This window comes from Sesamum indicum, linkage group LG12, assembly GCF_026168435.1.
Source record: "Sesamum indicum cultivar Baizhima isolate 11 linkage group LG12, ASM2616843v1, whole genome shotgun sequence".
In the NCBI taxonomy this organism is placed as follows: Eukaryota; Viridiplantae; Streptophyta; class Magnoliopsida; order Lamiales; family Pedaliaceae; genus Sesamum; species Sesamum indicum.
This window is the reverse complement of record NC_142668.1, coordinates 8,373,069-8,385,322: the sequence shown is the minus strand read 5'-3', so window position 1 is coordinate 8,385,322 and position 12,254 is coordinate 8,373,069. Positions and strand designations below refer to the sequence as shown.

Genomic DNA, 12,254 nt, shown 5'->3' with positions numbered 1-12,254 from the left:
TGCTTCTCGCGCCAACTGAAAAAGAGGCGTTCAACAAAAAGTGCGATCTGGGAAAGACGCACTTCGAACGCGAACTGAAAAAGACGCTTCCAAAAAGCACGATCTGAAAAAGATTTGCTTCTCGCGCCAACTGAAAAAGAGGCGTTCAACAAAAACTACGATCTGGGAAAGACGCACTTCGAACGCGAACTGAAAAAGACGCGTCCTAAGCAAGAGACGTTTTCTTATGCGAACAGAGAGAAGATCGTAAAGAGGAAGGAGGAAGCAAACACACCAAATGGAAAAAACAATTTCATTGATGAATTAGCATTTACAAGTTCTCTATGCCCACGGATCGATTCCCCTAAAATGTACAAGTCAGTGTTCCCGATATATCGAAGGGAAGAAAGGGTCATACAAAAAAGACAAAATTCTATCAAAAAGAGGGAGAAGTTCAAGCAACTTCGCCATCGTCATCTTTTTCTTCAGCCTCAACTTCTAACTCCGCACGCAAGATCATGAACTCATCGTCCTTCAGTTCAGGGTCAGGAGGATAAGGCTGGAGATCGCCATCAAGAGTAATATCCAACCGGCTGCGATCAAATGACTCTTGGAACCCGCCAAGTTTTTCAATTTGATACTCGCAGGTCTTATAACCTTTGGCAAACGAGTCAGTGGATTTGAGTTCCAAGGCAGTCGTAAAAGTGTCCGTCTTTAGGAAATCACGGACAGCTGCCATCCGAGATCCAGCCAGGAGTTTTTGGTGTTCCTCCAGAGAGATACGACCAGATTGGCCTTCTTCAAAACCTTGTGTATGGCCTTCCGCCAATTCAGCCTCCCGACCAGCATCGAACCCTTCTTTCCTGCCTTCAGCCAAGGCAACCTCCCTTTCAGATAGGGCGATCTCCCTCTCCTTCTTGGCGACGTCAAGCTCGCCCGATAACTGTTTAATCTTCTCTGCATAGGCCAGCAGTTCGTCTGCGTGCTTCAACACCTGGTTGTCCCGATCCACCAGTTGGGCTTGAAGCTCCTTCACTTTCCTATCGGTCATGATGTAGTTCTTACGATAGGATGTGCACTTCAAAGACAAGCTCCGAAGGAATGTTAAACCCTGCAAGATCGCATCGTTATCCAGGTTCGAACGGATAGGGCGATCCAAGAATAAAAGTTTACCTGCAGCATGGCATGGGCCCCAAATTGCTCGACCCGAACGGGACTGGTCATAACCAGGGAGCCCTGATCGGGAAGGGAGGTCAACGAGTTATACACATCGAAAGGTTCTCCCTCCGCTTCAGCAAAAAGCACCGTGCTGGAGAAGCTATCCCACTTTGAAGGTTTCCCCGGAGGTGCATCAGACTGCGATTGAGAACCCATTGCAAACCCCCGAGCCTCCTCCCAGTGTGAAGCGAGCTGCTCCAGCTTCAAAAACCTGTCTCGCTCGTCTTCTTGGCTGGTTTTGTCCGCAGCTTCCCGAGCTATCCTGCTCAAACTCTTAGGCCGTTGGGGTGGAGATTTTGAAAAATCGGAAGGACCCGCCAATTCCTTCCCCTTCGATCCTTCCCCCTGCCCATGTTTCAATGAAGACCGTTTTCTTTTCTTTGGCTTCTCCCAGCCACCCCGATCCAGCTTCTCATATTCCCCCCCTTGATCACCGCTGATAGTATCTAGATTCAGCTCCAGGTCGCTGGAGTTATACCCGAGGAGAGGTTGGGAGGGAGTCTCTTCGCTGTCTACAAGGATGGGTTGGCGGTTAGCCGGACTCGGCGACCTGCTTCCCCTTGGTCTTCGCCTTGTCCACTTTGTTCGCAACTGCCTGCATCCGTAAGGCATTACATGAACTCATGATTATGCTATCTGCAAAACAGACAGACAGGCGTGTAAGCGGGTTCGAACAGGACAATTAGAGCAACAAGAGAAGAGAAGATCACCTAAGGACTCTTCAATGTGGAGGGACGCTGGAGAGAGCCCAGAAAGTTGCAAAACTTTCTCAGAGAGAAGCTTCTTGGGATCATACCTATGAGACGTTAGACTCCTTATTTGATCACCCTCGAGTCCCCCTCCACTGGTTTTTGGAATGGGTTTATACTTGGTCCACTCATTTTTAAAAGGCCAGACACCGCTAGGAGATCGAATGAAAATATAGCGATCTAACCAGACCCCTGCATTCGACTTTAGGGCGCTCAGATACCCACATTCGGGCTTGGCCGAAAGATAGAAGAAACCTCTACTTCCAGATCGCTTCGAAGTGGTGAAAGAATGCAGACTCCAAAAATTGTCAAAACTGGGATCTAAACCTACGTATTGCATTATTACGACAAAAAGGACGATATGAGTAATAGAGTTTGGGGAGAGTTGCATGGGGCATAGCCCCAGCTTATTCAAAATCGCGGCCACAGGAGGAGCCAAAGGAAATCGCAGTCCGGCATCAAGATGTTTGATAGAAAAAGCACTAAAACCCTCGGGGGGACGGTGCATGCGATCAAAAGTGGCAGGGATGATGATGTCATAATCGGATGGAATGTGGTATTTCTCTCTAATACTAAGAACCGATGTCCTTACCTTACTGACCACGGCTTCCCAAGGGTTTTTGGCGAGCCTATCTTGGAATCTAGCAAGAACCGATGGACCAGCTTGCTTATCAGCAAGTTTTGAAATAGGAAACTGTTTGTTCCTTTTCGGGGAAGTAGAGAAAGACCCGTGAGAAGACCCTGACACAGACCTATATGCGGACCCAGACCCCGACCTATACGCAGACCCAGATGCAGATTCAGAGGGAATCGCAAAAGATCCCGAACCGGGACGCGACTTAGAGTTTGAGTTAGAGCTGGAAGATATCGTACCTTAGAACAGGATGGCTCTGGAAGCTGCAGATCGAATTCGAACTTCAGGTTGTGAAGAGCGGTCACAGAAAGTCTATGTGTGGGGCAGGCGGAAAGTTTTGAACGTTTGCGGTATTTATAGACAAGCCCCTCTCAGGATGCGCGCCGCAAGACAAACTGACAAGATGTCACCACGTGTCTACCCCGATATCCGACGGATGCAACGCTTCGACTTCCTCAAAGGCCACGGTCGTGCACTTTGAAAAAGTGGGGGAGTAATGATGGGTATATACACACCACACCGGCAGAAAGACCAAACTAACCTTCATTAAGGGTATTTTAGTCATTATGCGATCAGGATCCGCGTGTTTTTATAGCGGGCGGGTCGCGGAGGATCCGACCCGGATCGCATAGACTGGCCGAAGATCCGGACAATGACAACCGTTCGATCAGACCGCACACCGACAGGATAAGGCCACGTGGCCCAGTATTCGACGTACAACTGTGTCCTATAAATAGACCCTGATACGCCATAAATAAGGTAACTGGTGTGCATTAATTAAGCTCGAACTTTGAGATCGCATACATTTCTCTCGATCAACCTAACTTGAGCGTCGGAGGGTCATTGTCGGGGACGTGCCCGACGAGCTCACGATTCGTGTTTTATTCTCAAGGAACCCAAAATTTGGTTCGGAAAAGTTAGTTCATCTGTAGTGAGATCGTCTCAAGAGATCGAATAATACGACCCAGATCACCACCATTGAAAGGAAGTAGATTGGCTCGAGAGGTCGATAGAAGTGTGAAAAGTTCAAAAATTGAAAACTAATCAAATCCGGATCAAGGGATGTCCCCTTGATATTTCTGGTCGTTTGGTGTATTATAAACGAAGGATTACAACAAACAAGATAGTGGGTAAAAGCCTATAGAATTAAAGTGAGAAAGGCATTATTTAAATCGAAAACTCGTTTTCTTCAATCGGCTTCTAGAATTGTTTCGTTCTCCAAGTTTTTTTAACTCAAGGATTCAAGTGTAGAATCCCTCTAGAGGTTGTACACACCACACTAAGAACGAAAGTCCTTCCTCTTGCTAGAAAGCACGAAATCTAGGGAAGAAAGAATCAAGTCATCACTATTAATTAGTGTGTTTCGATTTGCTCTTATTCTTGACTTGAATCCAAATTAAGAAGAATCAACAGATGCGGAGAGGGAATTTGTTATGCGTGAGAGAGAGAGAGAGAGAGAGAGAGAGAGGAAATTTGTTACGCGCCTTGGAGTCCCTTGTTTTTCCTCACGAGCAGCAATGAACTTTTTCCTCGTGTGGTGTTGCTCTGTTATAGCTCTATATAGGGGGAAAATACAAGCAATCCTCTTGTGATATCGTAAATGAGCAAATTACCCCCTTATGAAAAAATAAATAGCGATTTACCTTCTTATATTTTTTAAAATACAATAATTTACCCCCTATGATTTTTAAAATAAAGCAATTTAAATCCCTGTATAAGGAGGTAAATTATTTCATTTTAAAAAGTATGAAAAAACAAATAGCGATTTACCTCCATATATTTTTTAAAATACAACAATTTACCCCCTATGATATTTAAAATGAAGCAATTTACATCTCTATATAAGGAAGTAAAATGCTTCATTTTAAAAAGTATAGGAGATAAATTATTATATTTTTTCATGAGAGAATAATGTGATTATTTTTAATATCACAAAGGGATAAATTATTATTCACCCCTTTATATAGTCCTTATACACAATGGGCTGGAAGTGCGCTCCTTCTGTTTGATCAAGCAGTGTTGTCGCTAGCGCACTTGGAGTTGATAAAGCAGGTCCATGTCCCACAGCTATTCAGATTCCTGTCTTTTGGACATTCACTTGTACTTCCCATGGCTTAATATCTATAGCGGTCACACCAAATTGTACAGTCGGTATTCATTTTAAGTAAACAAGTTGTAAATACTATCAAATCTATATCTATACTATATATAAAAGTGTGAATCTTCTAAATGTTTGTTCCTCATTGTGAAAAGACGTTCATATCCTTATTTTTAAAAGTATAATTTAGTAGTTTCACTTGGGATCTAAATGCAATTAGCCCAAATAAAAAGTACTATTTTATGTAATGGTTTCTGTGTTTCATTCAAAGAAAAAATGAGAACGGTATGCAATATTCGAGCTAAGTAAATAATAGACACAAAGAGAGATGCATGCACACACTAACCTCCAAAAATCTGAAAGAATTAGCTGCAAGAATCTGAAAACCCTCACCCACAAACTTTTCGATGTACCCATCAAGTCCTAACCCTTCTACACTATAAAAAAAAAAAAAATGACTACTGGTTACATTTATAATAGTTACGGACTAAAAATTTAATAAATAATTATTATTGTCTATTATTAGATAAAATCAACGCAAAAACATAAATTTTCTACTAAGAATTTTTTTTTTGCCATGGCTAAGAGCCGTGGTAAAAATATTTTTCATGACTTTTAGCCATTACAAATATTTTAGCCACCCTCGCACTCGCAGATACCATGGTCAACAACCGTTGCATGCCGTGGTCAATAACTATTTGTTACTTATTTCATTTTTAAGTATATAACAATGAGCTATGGTTAAATGTTGCGTTTTTTGCAATGTGATATTGCACTTTCTATCTTCATTGCCAATTTCCAGACCACATTTCTTTGCAATAAAAACATGGCCGCAGGAGTACAAAATTTCCTTTTCGTTACATTATATGTTTGATTGTAATCATGCAAGCTTCTGATATATTCTCACTTCCAACATTGAATAAATATATAAAAGGTGTAGCTAAAAACGGCTTCATAAATGAGAGAAAAGCAATAGCTGAGTTCAGACAATAGATAAAACTGTTTTTTGTTAGTACTATAATTGACAAGAATGCCAAACCAAAGAGGTAAGTATTCATTACAATCTAAATACAAAATTATGTTTTCTCCTAAATAAGTTTTGAAATTACGTTTATAATCTTGTTGAAAATTCATTTTTACACCTAACTATGTATTGATAGGATTTAAACGAAAAATATCGACGTTAACAAAAAAATTGCACATATTTCAAATTTTTGCCCATCATTTAACGTTTTTATGTAATAATTTTATACTTATGAAGAAAAAATGCAATAATATTAACCTCGCTCGATATATACATTACATTTATCCTTTTACAAGTACAAAAAAATATATGCAATTTTTTTGTTTATATCAGTATTTTTTATCCAAAACCTACGGAAGGGGGTTAGATATTAAATGAGGATTTTTAGACGGGATAATTTACTATTTTTAGAGGTAGTCTAAATATATTTACACCGAAAAATAATATGAACTATATTCTTATAATACTAAAATATGAGAAAATAAGGGTAGGATAAGAAAGTCTGTTTCTGCAATAGGTAGGGGGAAGGAGCGCAAAGTATAACGAGTTTTTCTAAAATTTAATATAATTATAATTATTTTTCATTATTTTTTATTTTTATTTTTTTAAAAAAATCAGTAATTATAAAATTTACAATACCATAACTCTATTTCAAAAATACATAATTTTATCAAATATTAAAGATAATTGATAATTTCTTAAATAGAGAAAAAAATATTTATAATTGTGTTAAATTTCATAAAAGCACTTACATACCCACATGATCATAATGTTTGGATTCATTTTTTAGTGTATTGTTGTGTTTTACGGAGATAGAGTGAAAAATAGGGATAATAAATGTGTTGGTTGTGTATGTTTAGATTTATTTTAAGTTTTGCATGTCCCATGTTGTGTTTTGGGAAACAAAAACTACTGTTTATTGTCAAATCATATCTCTTTTATATACATATAAGTGTTATAGATTTAATATTGTGTTTTTGAATACAAAAAGTTACTTTTCATCTGTCAAATCATATTTCATTATATATATATATAGGGGTGAGTCCAAGCCCTGTCAAGCCCATCCGGCCGACAGGGCTTGAGCTTGGGCTACCTTTTGGGTATATAGCCCATTAGGTTTTATTTTATATACATAAATATGTAAAATGGGGCTTATTTGACAGGGATTAGTCAAACTTGTTTTTTTTTTTAGCCCATCAATTCTTGTAGGCTTTTAGCTCATTAATTAATGTAGTAAAATAAAATAAAACACTAAGAGGTAAAAATCATGAGAAAAAAAATTAACTTAATCATGACTATATCAAGTATGTAATCTTATAGATATATCATCTCAGAGGAAGTCTGGAAGATGCTATAGTAATAAATATATTAAATTTATTGTAACCTAAACTCATATTTGTACAAAAAAAAAATGTAAGAGTCCGTTTCATTGTGTTTTCAATGAGATTTTTTTCACTTTTCACTATTTGGGTAGTTGGGATTTTGTTTGGTCAAGCCATTTTCATTAAAAATGCATTCCTATTTTAATTCTCAATTTCTTGAAATTATAGGTCACATGAGTTTGTCATACTTGTTTTATCTTGTCAGAATGTCTTTTCTTATTTCAAATGGCAAGACTCATTTTGATTATTTTATAATTTCACATATTCAATCAATTTTGTCATCTGTACATCAAAAATACATATACCTATATACCTACATTTGAAATCAACTAATCCAAACATATTCTCAATTTTCACACAAAAACCAATAAAGCATTTCTACACATTTTCAATTGTTAGCAACTGAAAATGAAAATGAAAACACAACCAAACGGGCTCTAAATTGCCATCTAATCTTCTCATCATTATAAATTCTCATCTAATCTTCCTCATCAATATAAATTGTCATCTAATCTTCCTCGTCAACACGCAGGCGGCCGCTGTACAAGAAAAAGAAAATCACATTTTTCTTGTATAAAAAGTTTGTTCTATGTGGAGATTTTCTCAACATCAGGTTATATTTTTTTCTAAAATTTCTATTAGTTTTATATTTATATTTTTATGTGTGATTTTATCTGAATCTCTCAAAACAAATAAACAAGTTTAGATATAAGTTCATATTATATCCATCATAATCTACAATTTCAAATATAATGGTAAGTAAATTTACAGTTGATACCTTACCTTTACAAATCTACGTTATTCAGAAAAAAAATTATAAAATATATTTGTATAAATATATATATATATATATAATAAGAACAAACCTTAAAGAATCCTAATTAAAGAATGCATAGTGAAGTATATATAATGAGAACAAACCCTAAAGAATCCTCAGAGAGCGCAAGCATCACTGATAGCCCTGACAATGGAAATTCTTGTATCGGGAGGTCCGCTGAGTTAATTACAGGGATATCCGTATGGATGGCAGACAATGGGCTGGTTTCTATAGGTAGAACAAACTCAATGTAGTATCAAAGACATGCTTAATATATACCTTTCTTCTTGTAAGTCACATTGCCATTTTGGTTTCCTTTTGTGAGAGAAAGTCTTTGATGAGGGTTTCATCCATGGCAAGGTAAATGAGGATCTGTCGGTGAGCAACTTTCGTGTATTGTTGAAATTGTTTGTTGGAGGAGAGTTGCAGGTAGCTGTCCATATTTTCTATGGGGTCCTCTATTCCTACCCCACATTTCACATTTTCTTGCATCTTTAAATTAAAGTCACGTGGAGAAACTTGCATCTCGAAAATGCTGATAAGATATAATGGTGACAAACACTAGGAAAAAGAATTATTATTACCTACGATTTTATTGGCTATGAATTAAAAGGCTTAAAGGCAATTTTTGTCCCCTAACTTCAAGTTATTCTCGTTTTAGTCCCCTAAATTACTAAGGTTCTATTTTTTGTTCCGTAAAATTGAAAAAATCTCAATTTTGGTACAAATTTGGTCGGAAAGTTAAGTCACTCGTCGAAAAAAGTCACATGCCAAGCATGTGACTTTTTAAATTGGGGCTTGCATTGTGATTGACTGAAAAAAATGATGTGGTGAAGACATGGCCTGAAGTTAGGGGACTAAAACGAGAATGGCCTGAAGTTAGGGGACTAAAACGAGAATGGCCTGAAGTTAGGGGACGAAAATTGCCTTTAAGCCTTTTATTTTCAGCCAATCACAATGCAAGGCCCAATTTAAAAAGTAGGACTTTTCGGATCCCGACCTGACCTACTTGGTTCAGAGTATATGGGTTGGAGTCTACCGGTAAAAAATCGGGTTCAGATTTACTGGGATAGTGGTACCTGAAAACCGGATCGGGTACCCGAAAACCCGATCCATTTTAAAAAAAAATATTGTCGTCTGAGACTCTGCTACTCTGTCTCTGATCGTGCTCTGCCTTTTCTGCTACCTGTGTTTCCAAATTCCAAACCCTAAGAAACTCACCCAAACTCGCCGTCCGTCGCCAGCGCGCCGCTCCCCCTTGTGATCGGAGACTTGTCATCGTCGTTGTAACTATTTCATCCCTGTATTGCTTGTCTGTAAAAGTGTGAAGGGTAATTCCAAGAAACTGCTGCCTAGAACTATTCTTCAAGTTCAAGCCCTTCATGAGCGCATCTACACTGGGAGTCTACTCTCAACTCTCAAGGTCAGTTGACCTTCGCTTGATTTGGTTTCTATTATGTTAATTGGTTTAAAAGTTTCAATTTTGTTGCTTTGGCATTAATCAATCAAAATGTATGATGAAGCCCTTTGGTTTTTTAAGATGAAATTCTCACTGTAACAACAGGGGTTTGGCTTCTGTAATGGAACTTCAGATTGAGTTTGTAGGGCAAGTACTAGATGTAATCTAGTCCCATCTTTGAAGAAAGCTGCAACCAAGATCAATATAGTAGATCACAACTCACAAGTCTATGTGGAATGTTATTGTCCAAAGTGAAAAAGAAACGAGGGAGAAAGAAGTGAGAAAGATGGAGAATTTGATTAGTTTATATGGCTTTAGTTTGGCTACTAGATTCGCAAAAATTAATATTTGATTTAACAATGGTATTGCTAGTTGAGAATCTTGTAATTATATTTAATAATCAAACTTGTATTTACCACTATTAAATTTAGATATTGATTATGCTTTAATATTGTGGGTTTTTCTTGTTCTCTAATTAGAATATATTTATCTTTGATTTCAGTTTCAAATGTCAAACTATGATGGAATTGGAAGTCACTCTCAGTCTCAGTCTAACTTGTCATCAAATGCCTAAACCATAAATATGGATGGATTGAAAACTCAAGTTAGTGGTGATCTTCTTGAGATTTGAACATTATTTTGATGATAATATTGATAAGGAGTTGGTGGGGGAGGATGAGGAGGAAGATATTCTAAGGGATTCTAAAACAAGAAAAAATAGGGTAGTGACTTCTAGACACCGTGGTGGGATCATTTCATTAAATTTAATTGTGAAAATAATAAAGTCCAAAAGGCTATGTGCAAATATTGTAGTAGAGAAATCAAGTCGATCCAAAAGCACATAGAACTAGACCTTTGAAGAATCATTATGAATCTAGTAAGAAAAAATCCCAACAAATCACTAGAAATCAAAATCGATTATCTTTTCAACCAACTCGCATGGTTGCTAAAAACGTCCCTCTTGTTAATTGGAGATTTGAGCAAGACAAGACTAGAGAAGCTTTGTGTCACATGCTGGTTGTGGATGAACTTCCATTTAAGTTAGTTCAACATCCTGGATTTAGGCATTTCTTATTTGTTGCATGCCTGATGTTTGCTATTCCATCAAAAAGAACAATAACAAAAGATATTTTGAATATATATGTGAGTGAAAGAGCAAGATTCAAATCGTTTATTAAAGATCATGCTCAACGTGTTTGCATAACTACAGACACTTGGACATCTATTCAAAAAGTCAATTATATGTGTTTCACTACTCACTTTATTGATGATGAGTGGAACTTGCATAAAAGAATTTTGAACTTTTGTCCAATTATCGGGCATAAAAGTGAAGAATTAGATAAAGGTGTGGAAAAATACTTGCTCGATTGGGGTATTAACAAGGTTTTCTCTATCACGGTTGATAATGCGTCTTCCAATGATGGGGCTATCGTTTAATTGAAAAAGAAGTTCAAAAATTGGGGGTAAAACATCTTAAGTGGGAGATATGTGTACATAAGGTGTCTGGCATATATAGTTAACCTGTTGTGTAGGATGGTTTAAAGGGTGAGCATGAAGCTATCTCTCGTATTAGAGGGGCCATCAGGTATATTAGGAATTCTCCAGCTAGGTACAAGAAATTTCAAGAGTGTGTTGAATTTGAAAAATTAGAAACAAAAAAATTGTTATCTCTTGATGTACCTACTAGATGGAACTCCACCTACTTGATGTTGGAGACGGCTATAAGCCTTAAGATCGCATTCGATGCTTATAAAGATGTAGATCTTGCCTATAAAACTGATCTTCGAGACAACCATTTAATGGGATACTGACTGATTATGATTGGCTGAGGGCAAAGGTATTGGTTAAATTTTTAAGGCATTTTTACAGTCTCACTTTGTGCATTTTTGGTGCCATATATGTCACATCTAATCTTGTATTTCGTGAAATATGTGAAGTTGACTTGCTTCTCAGACATTGGTTAAGTAGTAATGATGTTGAATTAAATGAGATGGTAAGAAAGATAAAAGAAAAATATGACAAAGGGTGATATTGAAAAGATGAATGTGATTTTGTATTATGCCGTGATCCTTTATCCCCGTCATAAATTAGAGTTAATTGAATTTAGCTTTACAAATTGTATGGTGGTATCGAAGAAAATGATGTGATGAAAGTAAGTCATACTCTTCAAGGAACCCCAAGAAGCCCGGGATCATCATCTAGTTGTATTTCTTCATCATCTTCCTCTTCAATAGGGACATCTATGCAATATACTGATTATGAGGTGACTCGTATGTTTACCATAGAACAAGAGTTCAATATGTACAAATCAGGTGGGAAAGGGGATCGCGTGAAATCTGAATTAGAGAAATATCTTGGTGATTATGTTGAAATGCATAGAGACAAATTTGACATACTAAATTGGTGGAAAGTAAACACTCAAAGGTTTTCTATTCTTTCCAAAATGGCTCGGGATGTATTGACAGTTTCGATCTCAACTATTACCTTAGAATCGCATTTAGTATTGGTGGTCGTGTTCTTGACACATTTAGGAGCTCTTTGTCTCCTAAAATACTACAAGCACTTATTTATACTCAATCTTGGCTTCGGAAATGATTCAAACTAATTAGCATTGAGGAGGATTTTGAGTGAACTTGAAGTAGTTGAGAAAGCTTTTGTAGTGAATGTGCCACATGTAGCTAGTTATATATTAAGAGAGAGCATCTCTTTGATGTCTCCCTCATTTTTGGTATGTTATTTTTCTTTTCTATTTTTTTCTCTTTTCTTTCACCCACTAATTTCCATTTTCCCCCACTATCTACAATTAGTAAAAAAAGTTTTTAAAATAATTATTTGTTTTTAGTTAATATTGTTTTCTCTTTCTCCTACATCAAATATTCTCTTTCAAAATTTTT

The 12,254-nt window shown here is 37.0% G+C and overlaps 1 long non-coding RNA gene across 1 annotated transcript; it reads right to left on the bottom strand.

The window, feature by feature from the left end:
- Positions 1-7,414: 7,414 nt before the first annotated feature.
- LOC148784830 (uncharacterized) lies at positions 7,415-8,356 on the bottom strand. The gene is made up of 2 exons (XR_016063349.1): positions 8,006-8,356; positions 7,415-7,623 (listed from the first exon to the last, which is right to left on the bottom strand). It is a non-coding gene; the product is annotated as an uncharacterized LOC148784830 (long non-coding RNA).
- Between the last annotated feature and the right edge of the window lie 3,898 nt (positions 8,357-12,254).